This window comes from Mustelus asterias, chromosome 1 (genome assembly GCF_964213995.1).
Source record: "Mustelus asterias chromosome 1, sMusAst1.hap1.1, whole genome shotgun sequence".
Taxonomy (NCBI): Eukaryota; Metazoa; Chordata; class Chondrichthyes; order Carcharhiniformes; family Triakidae; genus Mustelus; species Mustelus asterias.
Window position 1 is genome coordinate 177625345 of NC_135801.1, and position 15756 is coordinate 177641100.

The 15756-nt window shown below is 46.9% G+C and overlaps 1 protein-coding gene across 1 annotated transcript in view; it reads right to left on the bottom strand.

Annotated features, from left to right (window-relative positions):
• Nucleotides 1-15756, bottom strand: part of rnf24 (ring finger protein 24) — a 134258-nt gene that overhangs the window by 104223 nt on the left and 14279 nt on the right. The gene's annotated exons all lie outside the window — the stretch shown is intronic.

Here is a 15756-nt window from a genome sequence, read left to right on the forward strand (position 1 = left end):
GTCACTGTCTGTGTGGAGTTTGCACATTCTCCTCGTGTCTGCGTGGGTTTCCTCTGGGTGCTCCGGTTTCCTCCCACAGTCCAAAGATGTGCGGGTTCGGTGGATTGGCCATGATAAATTGCCCCTTCGTGTCAGGGAGACCAGCTAGGGTAAATGCATAGGGATAGGGCCTGGGGGTGGGATTGTGGTTGGTGCAGACTCGATGGGCTGAATGGCCTCCTTCTGCACTGTAGGATTCTAAGAAGAGGCAACAAAGGATAAATTGGACAGCTGCCAGTATCTTGAAACTTTCCAGATAATGGTTCTTGTACTTTTATTTATTCACTCACTGGATGTTAATAATGCTGGAAAGGTCACCCTCCTTGGTCATCATTGGTGGAGGAATTAGCAGTGACTCACCTGCCAGACTCGCTGCTTGCTCGACCACTTCACTGGGTGAGACTGGATTACTTTGTATGGAAGTGCAGGGACAGCAGGCACATGTGGGATAGCTTGGTTAAGACTGGCTGGTTCTCTTCTCTGAATGACATGAGTGACCAGTGGGCCTCTTATTGACAATTTGCCTGCATTCACTGTCACTTCTATTTTCTGCCGCCATCCCCCCCCCCCCCCCCCCCCCCCCCCCGGCCCCCCCACCAATGGGCAAGAGTCTTCAATTCAATTGTAGGCATTTTTTGACACAATCTGAATTTCCAACAGCATTGAGCTGCCCCCACTGCACTTGAGAATGGAGAAAGGGAGGCACGGTAGCACAGTGGTTAGCACTGCTGCCTCACAGCATCAGGGACCTGGGTTCAATTCCAGCCTCAGGTCACTGTCTGTGTGGAGTTTGCGTCTGTCTGCGTGGGTTTCCTCCGGGTGCTCCGGTTTCCTCCCACACCCCAAAGATGTGCAGGTTAGGTGGATTGGCCATGCTAAATTGCCCCTTAGTGTCAGGGGGATTAGCAAGGTAAATACAGGCAGTCCCCGGGTTACGAACGAGTTCCGTTTTTAAGTCTGTCTGTAAGTCGAATTTGTATGTAAGTCGGAACAGTTACGTACGGTTCACATCTAGCGTCAATTGGTCAAATTAGTCTTAGTATATATTTTACCTAAAACATCTTAAATATAATAATACAGTAATAATAATAATAAACGGAAATGACACAAAACTTGGATTATTTTTATATTTATATATATGTGTGTGTAGGTATAAAAAACATTAAAGTAATTTCTTCAAGTAAACATCAAGGGAGGCTTGAACAGAGCTTTTCTTTTTCTCATTATAAATGGCCTTGTAGCAGCTGAGGCCGTCGGTAACTATCCGGTAAACTCTGGTGAACCTCTCTGCATTAGGATCTTGCTCCTCTAACTTTGCCATCCCTGCTTCAATGAGACGAAAGGCTTCAGCTAACTCCTTCGTCAAAAACATCTTGGGTTCTGGGGTTTCTAGGTCCCGGCCTTCTTCCTTAAATGGCGTTGTTCTCCCTCGGGCCGACGAACCGCTGAAAACGCGCAGTGTTTTGAGCGTCGCGCAATGTACTCCGCCCGTTCGTTAGTACGAACCATTGTACGTAACTCGATTTTTTTAAATAATAGGCTTTACAGAGGTCGGTACGTAAGTACGGGCGTTCGTAAGTCGGGCGTTCGTAACCCGGGGACTGCCTGTACATGGGTTACGGGGATAGGGCCTGGGTGGGATTATTGTTGGTGCAGGCTCGATGGGCTGAATGGCCTCCTTCTGCACTGTAGGGATTCCAGGAGATTGTGGCATTCCATTCACTTTCAGCGGCACCGGAGGATCCCAGCCGTGAAAAAGGACGGAGATATTGGGATTTCTAGCTAGCTGAGACTTACACAATCGTTTTATTGGGTCACATACCTTAGGGTGGAATCATCACTGATGAGCACGGTACTCGAGTTTGGCATATCTGGCATTCTCTTGTTATAAGCCATAAGAAATGTACCTCAGCCTCAGCAATTTGTCATCTTCTGAAGACTTAATCCTTCCTGCACTAAGTTAGTTGAAATGGTGCCAATTTAATGAGGTTAACAACTGTTAAAGCAGTTGACCTTTCTTAAGTAGCAGAATTTATGGTAAGAGATACAGACAAAGGTTGGGATTTTCCAGTCCGGCCAGCAGTGGACATCAACACGGGCAGCACTGGAAAATCTGGGGTGCGGCCAAACGTCAGCTGACTTTAGACCAGAGAAGGCTGAGGGGGGGGGGACATGATTGAGGTGTATAAGATTATGAGGGGTACGGATAGGGTGATCAGGGATTAGCTGTTCCCCTTGGTTGAGGGGGCCAATCACGAGGGGACATAGTTTTAGGGTGAAGGGCAAGAGATTCAGTGGGGATTTGAGAAAAAACCTTTTCACTCAGAGGGAATCTGGAATGCACTGCAAGGGAAGCTAGTGGAGGCTGGAAACCTTACAACCTTTAACAAATATTTGGATGAGCACTTGAAACATCATAACATTCGAGGATCTGGGACAAGTGCAGGAAAAAGCGAGATTTTAGTGGTGGTTATTGTCGGCGCAGACTCAATGGGCTGAAGGGCCAGTTTTGTGCTGTACGACTCTCAGACCAAACTCAAACCCAGTTCCATGAAGAGATCCCGGGAGATGGGGAAGGGGTGGGAAAATGGAGTTGAGGGCAGGGGTCGGCCATGATCATACTAAATGGCAGAGCGGGAATGGAAGGGTTGCTGCCACTGCTCCTATTCTGGTGTTCTTACAGAACCACTGACAGAAAAATAACTGACCTGAAAAGTCCGACCTGGGGTGATCCTTCCACCCTGCCGTGCTAATTTTCTGGCATGGCGGCGTGGGAGAATCACCCCCAGGATGATTTATGGCGCCATCTGATTCATGCTAAAAATGTTATTTCAATGTGATTAGCTGAATTCTCCAGCCCTCGAGCCTCTTCCACCCCGTGAGAGTACTTCACTCCAGCGGGGATTACACCAGCTCTCCACTTACGGGGAGCTGGCGGCCCGAGCCCTCTGGAGTGAAGGGAGAGCAATCAGGGCCTCTGAGTGGGTCAGGCGGCGGGGGGGTTGGTGCCCCCGGTCATTGGCACCCTGGCTGTGCCAGCCTGTGCCTCCTGGCACTGCCCAAGGGGCAAAGTGCCCATACCCAAAGGGCGCCTAGGCACTGCCTGTCGGTCATGAGGCAGTGCTAAGGGGGTGGGGCCTGTGGGGGCGGGGGCCTGATGGGGGCAGGGCCTCGGGGCAATCGGTGGGGTAGGGGATGGGGTCCCGCTGCCACTCTGCATGGGAACTGATGGGAGCCGGAGGGCGGGCTGGGGGTTTCAGCGGCTGCTGCTTTGGGGGTGGGAATCATTACCGTGGGGGGGCGGGGGGAGTGACTGGAACTCAGGGTGGGCCGGGACTGGGGGGTGGGGGGGGGTGCGGGCTGGCCATGCAGGGGTTGGAGTGGCAGCACTGTGGGGGTCACTGGTTGGCCAGCGATCGAGAGGCTGACAGTTTGGGGCCACTGCGCATGCACAGAAACCCGCTGGTCTCAGTTTCCATGGTGGAAATAGGCCCCGCCCCCTGAAATCGAGTGGAGACTCACGCTGGTGGCCTCTGCAGTGCACAGAGTGTGGGAGGTTCTAGTGTGAGCTGCCACTGAAAAAAACAACGGGAATTACTCCAGTTTTCCCGCAAATTCAACACTTTTTTGGGAGAATTCCGCCCCCTATCTTTTTCTCTCCACAGCAGCAGTCTGACCTGCAGAGTGTCATCGGCCTTTTCTGCTTTTATTTCACACTTTGAGCATCTGCGGTATTTTAATTGCCGTGTCTACTGGTTCAAGAAATCCTCCAAGAAAATACGCAGAACTTTGATAAGTCAAATCACCTGGATCAGACAGGGCAGAATTAAACTAAATGATCCATATTATCAGAGATGGTGAGGAATGTAAATTCTGGCAAAAATCCTTTTATCAGGGTGCCTACTTTAATAGGCCACATATATCTGTGTCGACACAAAGTATCTTTTTTGTCTCTTTACTTAACAGAGTTACCCATCTTGTCAGCTTCCACTAACCAGAATCAAAACAAACTGAGAGAAATCCAGCCTCTCGTGGCCAGAGAACAATGTACAGGGAGCTATACAGCTTTTTCCAATTGGCAATCAGTAACAAGTTGGATACTGCAGGGATCTGTGCTAGGACTCCAACTGTTCACATTATATATTAATTATATGGAAACGGGAACTAAACGTATTATCTCTAGATTTGCAGATGATACAAAGTTGGGTGGGAGGGTGAGCTGTGAGGAGGATGCAGAGATGCTTCAGCGTGATCTGGACAGGCTGAGTATGTGGGCATCTGCATGGCAGATAAATGTGAGGTTATCCACTTTGGTAGCAATAATAGGAAGACAGATTATTACTTGAGTGGGTGTAAATTGAGAGCCGTGAATACTCAATGAGACCTTGGAGTCCTCGCGCATCAGTTGCTGAAAGTAAGCGCGCAGGTACAGCAGGCAGTAAAAAAGGCAAATGGTATTTTGACCTTCATAGCGAGAGGATTTTGAGTGTAGGAAAAGGGATGTTTTGCTGCAATTGTATAGGGTGTTGGTGAGGCCACACCTGGAGTATTGTGAGCAGTTTTGATGTCCTTATCTGAGGAAGGATGTCCTTGCTATAGAGGGAGTACAGCGAAGGTTTACCAGGCTGATTCCTGGGATGGCAGGTCTGTCACATGAGGAGACACTAAGTCAGTTAGGATTATATTCACTGGAGTTGAGAAGATTGAGAGGGGATCTCATAGAAATTTATAAAATTCTAACAGGGTTAGACAGGGTAGATTCAGAAAGAATGTTCCCAATGGTGGGGGAGTCCAGAACTCGGGGTCATAGTTTGAGGATAAGGGGTAAATCTTTTACAACTGAGGTGAGGAGAAATTTCTTCACTCAGAGGGTGGTGAATGTGTGGAATTCATCACCACAGAAAGTAGTTGAGGCCAAAGCCTGATTTCAAGAAGAAATTAGATATAGCTCTTGGGGCTAGAGGGATCAAGGGACATGGGGGGGAAGGGTATTGAATTCGATGATCAGCCATGATCAAAATGAATGGCGGAGCAGGCTCGAAGGGCCGAATGGCCTACTCCTGCTCCTAGTTTCTATGTTTCTGTGCAATTTTGCTGATTTTACCTTACTGGTGCACATCACAAGTGATTTGTGAGGTGGTTGTTTGGATCCGATTAAAAGAAACACTCCAAGAGCAAGGTCCATGGGAATAGCGTCATTTCCAGTTTCTGTACAGGGCATTGGTGAGGCCGCAGCTGGAATACTGTGTGCAATATTGGTCCCCTTATTTGTGGAAGGATATATTGGCCTTGGAGGGAATGCAGAGAAGGTTCACCAGGTTGGTGCCAGAGATGAGGGGTGTTGACTATGAGGAGAGACTGAGCAGATTGGGTTTGTATTCGTTGGAATTTAGAAGGCTGAGGGGGGATCTTATAGAGACCTATAAGATAATGAAGGGGCTGGATAGGGTAGAGGTGGAGAGATTCTTTCCACTTAGAAAGGAAGCTAGAACTAGAGGGTACAGTCTCAAAATAAAGGGGGGTCAGTTTAGGACAGAGTTGAGGAGGGACTTCTTCTCTCAGAGGGTGGTGAATCTCTGGAATTCTCGGCCCACTGAAGTGGTGGAGGCTACCTCGTTGAATATGTTTAAATCACGGATAGATGGATTCCTGATCAGGAAGGGAATTAGGGATTATAGGGATCAGGCAGATAAGTGGAACTGATCCACTTCAGATCAGCCATGATCTTATTGAATGGCGGGGCAGGCTCGAGGGGCTAGATGGCCTACTCCTGCTCCTATTTCTTATGTTCTTATGTTCCCCAAATTGCACACCATCCTGACATGCTTAAAAATTAATTCATGGGACATAAGTGTCATTGGCTTGACCAGCATTTATTGCCCATCCCTAGTTGCCCTTGAGAAGGTGGGGGTGAGCTGTCTTCTGGAACCGCTGCAATCCGTGTGGGGTAGGTACACCCACAGTGCTGTTAGGGAAAGGATTCCAGGATTTTGACCCAGCGACAGTGAAGGAACGGCAATATAGTTCTGTGTCAGGATGGTGAGTGGTTTGGAGGGGAACTTGCAAGTTGTGGTGCTCCTACACATCTGAGAATACTTGGACACATATCCATGTTCCTTCATCATAGCTGGATTAAAGTCTGGGATATCTATACCTAACAACAATGTGGGGCCACCTTCACCAGACTGATGTACTCCAGAAATATTCTCTCTAAACTGCATGGTAATCTACAGCTGTGCACAGAAACAGACAGATTGTGCTCAATCAATACTCCTTTTAATATATACACAGGTATTTGATTTGATTTGATTTATTATTGTCACATGTATTAACGTACAGTGAAAAGTATTGTTTCTTGCGCACTATACAGACAAAGAATACCGTTCTGAGAGAAGGAAACGAGAGAGTGCAGAATGTAGTGTTACAGTCACAGCTAGGGCGTAGAGAAAGATCAACTTAATGCAAGGTAAGTTCATTCAAAAGTCTGACGGCAGCAGGGAAGAAGCTGTTCTTGAGTCGGTTGGTACGTGACCTCAGACTTTTATATCTTTTTCCCGACGGAAGAAGGTAGAAGAGAGAATGTCCGGGGTGCGTGGGATCCTTAATTATGCTGGCTGTTTTGCCGAGGCAACGGGAAGTGTAGACAGAGTCAATGGATGGGAGGCTGGTTTGCATGATGGATTGGGCTACATTCACAACCTTTCGTAGTTCCTTGCGGTCTTGGGCAGAGCAGGAGCCATGCCAAGCTGTGATACAACCAGAAAGAATGCTTTCTATGGTGCATCTGTAAAAGTTGGTGAGAGTCGTAGCTGACATGCCAAATTTCCTTAGTCTTCTGAGAATGTAGAGGCATTGGTGGGCTTTCATAACTATAGTGTTAGCATGGGAGGACCAGGACAGGTTGTTGGTGATCTGAACACCTAAAAACTTGAAGTTCTCGACCCTTTCTACTTCGAGAGGACATTATGCCCATCACCTCCTTCTGAAAGCAACCAGGGATGAGCAATAAATGCCAGTCTGGCTAGCAATGCCCACGAATCAAGGGTAAGTCAGACTGATTGTTGCATGTCTGTCTTTGATTGTACATAATTGCAAAGAGGAATTGATGAGGCCAGGGTTTGCCCAGTGAGACACCATGATCTGGAGCCCAGAACACAGACTGTGGATTGTCTTCGAATAACTGATTTTAAAAACACATTGCACGGGGCGGGAACACATGTTTTTTTCAAAGCAGTATCTGATATATCAGTACAATGGTGATCTGTAAATGTTTAGCATGACTTTCTTTGTATTCAATATTTACAACGCCAAGTATCTTGTGCACTTTCTGAACCATTTTATCATCTTGCCATTTCACCTTCAAAGATTTGTGAATATGTACTCCCCCAGGTCTCTCTACTCTTGCTCCCTCCTCCTCAAATCATTATCATTTCAATTATATTGCCTCTCCATGTTATCCCTCCCAAAATGTTTCACATTAGATTGTCCGCATTAAATTGTATCTGCCATGTGTCTGCCCACTTCAACAGTCTGTTGAGCCTGTCTCTTTCTGAAGTCTTGCTATCTTCCACAGTGTTGACTATGTTGTTAAGTTCTGTTTCATCCCAAAAAATCCCAATTTGTCCTCCTTAGTCCCAAGTCCAAGTTGTTCATGTACAGGATGTTCATTCGAAAAGGGGAGCAAGTAATAGATTTTTTTTCCCCCCCCACACAGCATGATTAGAATATAGAATGCCTTGTCACCAGCAGAATCACAAATTAATACAGCGCAGAAAAGGCCCTTCAGCCCATCGAATCTGCACTGATGCATGAAATGCCTGACCTGCCCACCTAATCCCACTTGCCAGCACTTGGCCCATAGCCTTGAATGTTATGGCATGTCAAGTACTCATCCACGTATTTTTTAAAGAATGTGAGGCATCCCATTTCCACCACCCTCCCAGGCAGTGCATTCCAGATCGTCACCACCCTCTGAGTAAAAAGGTTTTTCCTCAAATCCCCCCCTAAACCTCCCACTCCTCACTTTTAACTTGTGTCCCCTTGTAACTGACCCTTCAACTAAGGGGAATAGCTGCTCCCTATCCTGTCCACGCCCCTATTGCAGGTTCTGTTCTGTGCCAGACTGTGGTGACTAGGGGAATTTCACAGTCACTTCATTGCAGTTTTAATGTAAGCTTTACTTGCGACTAATAAATAAGCTTTAACTTTTAATCATTTAAAGGAAATTTCACAATAGGGTCCAGGGAAATTCTGTAAAATGGGATTAGAAAGGATAGCCTCAATAGAGAGGGTAGCACAGGCCTGATCTTGGTCACTGTCTGAACCGGTACTCACACCAACTTGCTTTTGTTTCTGGAGGACAATTAAAGACAATCAAAAGTAAACAACCTCCCACTCACTGAACATTCTGTCCATTACCCGGAGACAGGGAGATTCCTTTTTTATCCCCGACACCATGCACGAGATTCTCCGGCCTCCCAGCCGTGTGTTTCCTGCCGGCGGGAGGTGGCACGTTGTTTGCTAGTGGTGGGATTCTCTGGTCTCACCGCTGTCAATGGGAATTCCCACCAATGTCACCTCACGCCAGCAGGAAACCCGCTTGTGGGGGTGCGCTGCAAGCAGCATCGAAGAATCCTGCTGGCGTGAACGGCCAAAGAATTCCGGTCAATATTTCTTCTTGTGCCTTATTCATTTTACTACTAACATTGTTGGCGTGACGGAAATTTGGTGCACATGATTTTTTTTCATTCATGGGATGAGGGCGTCACTGGCGAGACCAGCATTTTTTGCCCATTGTGATGGCGAGCTGCCTTCTTGAACTGCTGCAGTCCCATGTAGCGTAGGCACACCCACAGTGCTGTTAGAGAGGGAGTTCCAGGATTTTGAGCCAGTGAAGGAACGGCAGCAATAAGTTTCCAAGAGTAGCTTGGAGGGGAACTTTGTAAAGTCTTCCCTCAATATCCCAGGATGCATGGAATTCCTTACAGATTCCACTGGGTTTGAGGAAAATTAGCTGGATGAGTTTAGAACAGAAAATAGCAGGAGTGGGCCATTCGGCCCTTCAAGCCCGCTCTGCCATTCAATAAGATCACAGCTGTTCCTCCATCTCAATGCCATATTCCCACTTTCCCCCATACCCCTCGATGCCATTAAAATCTAAACATTTATCTATCTCTTTCTCAAATACATTCAGTGACTTGGCCACCACAGCCTTCTGTGATAGAGAATTCCACTGATTCACCACCCTCCCAGATCTCAGTCCTAAATGGTTTTCCCCGTATCCTGAGACTGAGTTCCCTGGTTCTAGATTCCCCAACCAGGGAAAACATCCTCTCTGCATTTAGTCTACTCAACACGATTAGAATTTTATAAATTTCAGTCAAATCTCCTCTCATCTTTCTAAACTCTAATGAACGCAGGCCCAGTCAAATCAATCACCTCTCATAGGCCAGTCCCACCAACCCTGGGGTTTGAGCCTAGTGAACCTCTCTCAATGGCAAGTATATCCTTTCTTAGGTAGGGAGACCAAAACTGCACACAATACTCCAGGCGTGGTCTCACCAAGGCTCTGTATAACTGCAGTAAGCACAGTAAGAAGTCTCACAACACCATGTTAAAGTCCAACAGGACTTTAACCTGGTGTTGTGAGACTTCTTACTGTGCTTACCCCAGTCCAACGCCGGCATCTCCACATCATAACTGCAGTAAGGCATCCCTACTGCAGAACTCAAAACTTCTTGCAATGAAGACCAACATAACATTTACCTTCCTAACTGCTTGCTGCATCTGCCTCTCCACTTTCATTGACTGGTGCACAAGGACACCCAGATCCCTGTGTACATCCACACTCTGTATACCCTGTTTGAGAGCAGATATCCACTCCATCTGACGAAGGAGCAGCGCTCCGAAAGCTATTGGCATTTGTTACCAAATAAACCTGTTGGACTTTAACCTGGTGTTGTTAAAACTCTTACTGTGTTTACCCCAGTCCAACGCCGGCATCTCCACATCATGACATCCACACTTCCCAGTATATTACAGGTATATATTGCGCCAGTATCCTGAGAAATTTACACTAGCTTGTACACATCTGGCGGTTGTGCAGATTTTCACAGACACAACATGGTTTACTGTGTGAAAAATACCAACAGCATTTGTTTCTTTCAATCAAATAATTGCAAGAAGGATCCATCGTGGGTTGGCTTTGTAGGTCAACAGACAGGCACAAAGATTGATTTATTTTAACATGTGATAGGAATCATCTACCACAACCAGTATTAAATCTGAAAGATTTATAAAACAGCAAATAAAACATGCAGATTCCCCCACGCCAAGGAGAACATTATTAAGTAGGTAGCAATAACTTAGTACAGGCCTTTGATAAATGAAGGATCTTATTGCACATGTGTAACCAACTGAGAGCAGGAATTTTTATTAGCAATCTTAACCCGTTGTCAAGCAACTGATTGCTGGTTCCAATTTGTGAGTAAGCTCAGTTTCTATAGATATTAACTGTAAATATTAGAGTCATAGAGTCATAGAGGTTTACAGCATGGAAACAGACCCTTCAGCCCAACTTGTCCATGCCGCCCTTTTTTTAAAAAAACGCCTAAGCTAGTCCCAATTGCCTGCATTTGGCCCATATCCCTCTGTACCCATCGTACCCATGTAACTATCTAAATGCTTTTTAAAAGACAAAATTGTACCTACCTCTGGCAGCTTGTTCCAGACACTCACCACCCTCTGAGTGAAAGAATTGCCCCTCTGGTTCCTTTTGTATCACTCCCCTCTCACCTTAAACCTATGCCCTCTAGTTTTAGATTCCCCTACCTTTGGGAAAAGATATTGACTTTCTAGCTGATCTGTGCCCCTCATTATTTTATAGACCTCTATAAGATCACCCCTCAGCCTTCTATGCTCCAGAGAAAAAAGTCCCAGTCTATCCAGCCTCTCCTTATAACTCAAACCATCAAGTCCCGGTAGCATCCTAGTAAATCTCTTCTGCACTCTTTCTAGTTTAATAATATCCTTTCTATAATAGAGTGACCAGAACTGTACACAGTATTCCAAGTGTGGCCTTACCAATGTCTTGTACAACTTCAACAAGACGTCCCAACTCCTGTATTCAATGTTCTGACCAATGATCCTGACCAATATTAATCACAGATCTGGACATTAAGAAAGAAATGCCTTTCTGCAGCTTGAATAAATGATGCCCCACACCCCATAACAGAATTTACTAATACACACGCACACACACACAACACACACACACACACATCATCTGTGGTATATCTCGCAGTGTATGAGGTAAATGTATGGTATACCTTGCAGAGTACAGGGTAAATGTATAGTGTATCTCAGAGTACAGGGTAAATGTATGGTATATCTCACAGAGTTTAAGGTAAATGTATGGTATATCTCACAGAGTACAAATGGTACATCTTGAACATAAAATAACTGACCCCATCAAACAATATAACTGCTGCCTCCTCGCCATGTAACTCATCAAGAACTGGCAAATGGTGATTGTGGTTTTGTTCACTGCAATGTCACCTTTGAATGTAGCTGGGATGGGGTTGATCGGCTAGTGGGGTTGTCAGTTTGTAGCTCCACCTGCCCCTTCAGCATCATTCCCACCGCAAACACTTCTTCCTGTGATAGTGAGCGATCCATTCTGACATCTTCTCTGCTGTCTGCTCTATGCTTCAGCACAGCTAATTACCTTCATTGCATTTGCTTTCCAGCTTTGGGTATGGCTCCGTTACTGGACGAGTAAACCAGAGGTCTGGTCCGACACACCAGCAAAAGCTGAGCTCAAATCCCACTATGGTTGCTTGAGATTTTAACTCAATGTCAATGAAAAGCTGGTATCAGCAAAAATGACCTTAAAGCTGTTGGATTCTTGTAATATCTCAGTTGCTTTGTTGGGGTCTTTAAGGGGAAAGCAATATATGTGACTCACTCCAGTTCTTTATCGACTGCCCACTTTAGTGTCCTTGCAAGCTCCCAGTTTAGTAAGGCAACATTACCGCAACCTTCCACTTCGGGAAAGAGACTGTGTTAGTCTTCCAGGGGGAGGGGAAATGGAACCTGGATCCCTGCTGAATGTGACTGTAACTGTAACACTCTCGACAATACTTTCATTCACGTTGCTACCAAACCTTGGGGGAAGCAAAGGTAATGGTTCTAAAACAGAGACAGGAATTTACAAGGATTTGGGTACTTGGATCATTGGGACCTCTTTAGGGGCAGGTGTGACCTGTTTAAAAAAGACGGGTGGCACTTGAATCCCAGGGGGACCAATATCCTGGCGGGAAGGTTGGCTAAGGCTACTGGTGAGACTTTAAACTAGAAAGGTTGGGGGGAGGGAATCGAAATGAGGGGACTGAGAGCGAGGAGGTTAGCTCGCAAATAGATAAGGAATGTAGACAGGGTAAGAGGGAGGTTAGACGAGTGAGGGAGAAGGGAAGTGCTCAGGCTGAAGGTCTGAGATGTGTCTATTTTAATGCCAGGAGTGTAGTGAATAAAGTGGATGAGCTTGGAGCGTGGATTGCTGCTTCGAATTGTGATGTGGTGGCCATTACGGAGACTTGGATGTCTCAGGGACAGGACTGGGTGCTTCAGGTGCCGGGTTTTAGATGTTTCAGGAAGGACAGGGAGGGAGGCAAGAGAGGGGGGGGAGTGGCACTGTTGATCAGGGATAGTGTCACGGCTGTAGAGAAGGTGGACGCCGTGGAGGGACTGACTACGGAATCTCTGTGGGTGGAGGTTAGGAACAGGAAGGGGTCGGTAACTTTGCTGGGTGTTTTCTATAGGCCGCCCAATAGTAACAGAGATGTTGAGGAGCAGATGGGGAAACAGATCCTGGAGAGATGTAGGAATAACAGAGTTGTCGTGATGGGAGATTTTAATTTCCCAAACATAGATTGGAATATCCCTAGGGCTAGGGGTTTGGATGGAGAGGAGTTTGTTAGGTGTGTCCAGGAGAGTTTCCTGACACAGTATGTGGATAAGCCTACTAGAGGAGAGGCTGTTCTTGATCTGGTGCTGGCTAATGAACCTGGACAGGTGGAGGATCTCTCGGTGGGTGAGCATCTTGGGGATAGCGATCATAATTCTATCTCCTTCACGATAGCATTGGAAAGAGATAGGGTCAGGCAGGCTAGGAAAGTGTTTCTCTGGAGTAAAGGGAAATACAGTGTCATCAGGGAGGAAATTAGACGGGTAAATTGGAAGGAGGCATTCTTGGGGAAAAGTACCGAAGGAAAGTGGAGGATTTTCAAGGAATGTTTGTCTGGAGCTCTGCATGACAACGTTCCGATGAGACAGGGGGGTGTTGGTAGGGTACGGGAACCGTGGTGCACGAAGGTTGTGATGAACCTGGTGAATAAGAAAAGAGAGGCGTACAGAAGGTTCAGAGAGCTAGGAGGTGTTAAGGATTTAGAGGAGTATACGCGATGTAGGAAGGAGCTTAAGAAGGAAATTAGGAGAGCGAGAAGGGGTCATGAGAAGACCTTGGCGGGTAAGATTAAGGAGAATCCCAAGGCTTTCTACAAATATGTCAAGAGTAAAAGGATGAGATGTGAAGGCATAGGACCCTTAAAAGGTGAAGGGGGAAAAGTTTGTGCGGAACCGTTAGAAATGGCGGAGCTGCTTAATGAATACTTTACCTCGGTATTCACGGTGGAAAGGGATCTGGGTGGTTGTACTGCTGGATTGCGGAGGACAGAAAGGATCGAGCATGTGGACATAAAGAAAGAGGATGTGTTGGAACTATTGAATGGCATCAAGGTTGGTAAGTCGCCGGGACCGGATGGGATGTACCCCAGGTTACTGTGGGAGGCGAGGGAGGAGATTGCGGAGCCTTTGGCGATGATCTTTGCATCGTCGATGGAGACGGGAGAGGTTCCGGAGGATTGGAGGATTGCGGATGTGGTCCCTATATTCAAGAAAGGGAACAGGGACAGCCCGGGAAATTACCGACCGGTGAGTCTAACCTCAGTGGTTGGTAAGTTGATGGAGAGGATCCTGAGAGACAGGATTTATGATCATCTAGAGAAGTTTAGTATGATCAAAAGTAGTCAGCACGGCTTTGTCAGGGGCAGGTCGTGCCTTACGAGCCTGGTTGAGTTCTTTGAAAATGTGACCAAGCACATTGACGAAGGAAGAGCGGTGGATGTGGTCTATATGGACTTCAGCAAAGCGTTCGATAAGGTCCCCCATGCAAGACTTCTTGAGAAAGTGAGAGGGCATGGGATCCAAGGGGCTGTTGCCTTGTGGATCCAGAACTGGCTTGCCTGCAGAAGGCAGAGAGTGGCTGTGGAGGGGTCTTTCTCTGCATGGAGGTCAGTGACCAGTGGAGTGCCCCAGGGATCTGTTCTGGGACCCTTGCTGTTTGTCATTTTCATAAATGACCTGGATGAGGAAGTGGAGGGATGGGTTGGTAAGTTTGCTGACGACACCAAGGTAGGTGGTGTTGTGGATAGTTTGGAGGGATGTCAGAAGTTGCAGCGAGACATAGATAGAATGCAAGACTGGGCGGAGAAGTGGCAGATGGACTTCAACCCGGATAAGTGTGTAGTGATCCATTTTGGCAGATCCAATGGGATGGAGCAGCAGTATAAAATGAAGGGTACCATTCTTAGCAGTGTAGAGGATCAGAAGGACCTTGGGGTCCGGGTCCATAGGACTCTTAAATCGGCCTCGCAGGTGGAGGATGCGGTCAAGAAGGCGTATGGCGTACTAGCCTTCATTAATCGAGGGATTGAGTTTAGGAGTCGGGAGATAATGCTGCAGCTTTATAGGACCCTGGTTAGACCCCACTTGGAGTACTGCGCGCAGTTCTGGTCACCTCATTACAGGAAAGATGTTGAAGCCATTGAAAGGGTGCAGAGGAGATTTACAAGGATGTTGCCTGGATTGGGGGGCATGCCTTATGAGGATAGGTTGAGGGAGCTTGGTCTCTTCTCCCTGGAGAGACGAAGGATGAGAGGTGACCTGATAGAGGTTTACAAGATGTTGAGGGGTCTGGATAGGGTGGACTCTCAGAGGCTATTTCCAAGGGCTGAAATGGTTGCTACGAGAGGACACAGGTTTAAGGTGCTGGGGGGTAGGTACAGGGGGGATGTCAGGGGTAAGTTTTTCACTCAGAGGGTGGTGGATGAGTGGAATCGGCTGACGTCGGTGGTGGCGGAGGCAAACTCGTTGGGGTCTTTTAAGAGACTTCTGGATGAGCACATGGGATTTAATGGGATTGAGGGCTATAGATAGGCCTAGAGGTGGGGATGTGATCGGCGCAACTTGTGGGCCGAAGGGCCTGTTTGTGCTGTGGCTTTCTATGTTCTATGTTCTATGTTCTACATACATAGAAACATGGAATCATAGAAGTTAGGAGCAAGAGGAGGCCATTCAGCCCCTTGAGCCTGCTCTGCTATTCATCATGATCATGGCTGATTGTCCAATTCAATAGCCTGATCCTGATTTCTCCCCATAACCTTTGATCCCATTCGCCCCAAGTGCTATATCCAGCCGCCTCTTGAATATTTTCAATGTTTTGGCATCAACTACTTCCTGTGGTAATGAATTCCACAGGCTCACCACTCTTTGGGTAAAGAAATATCTCCTCATCTCCGTCCTAAATGGTCCACCCTGTTTCCTCAGACTGTGACCCCTGGTTCTGGATATCCACAGTAAGAAGTTTAACAACACCAGGTT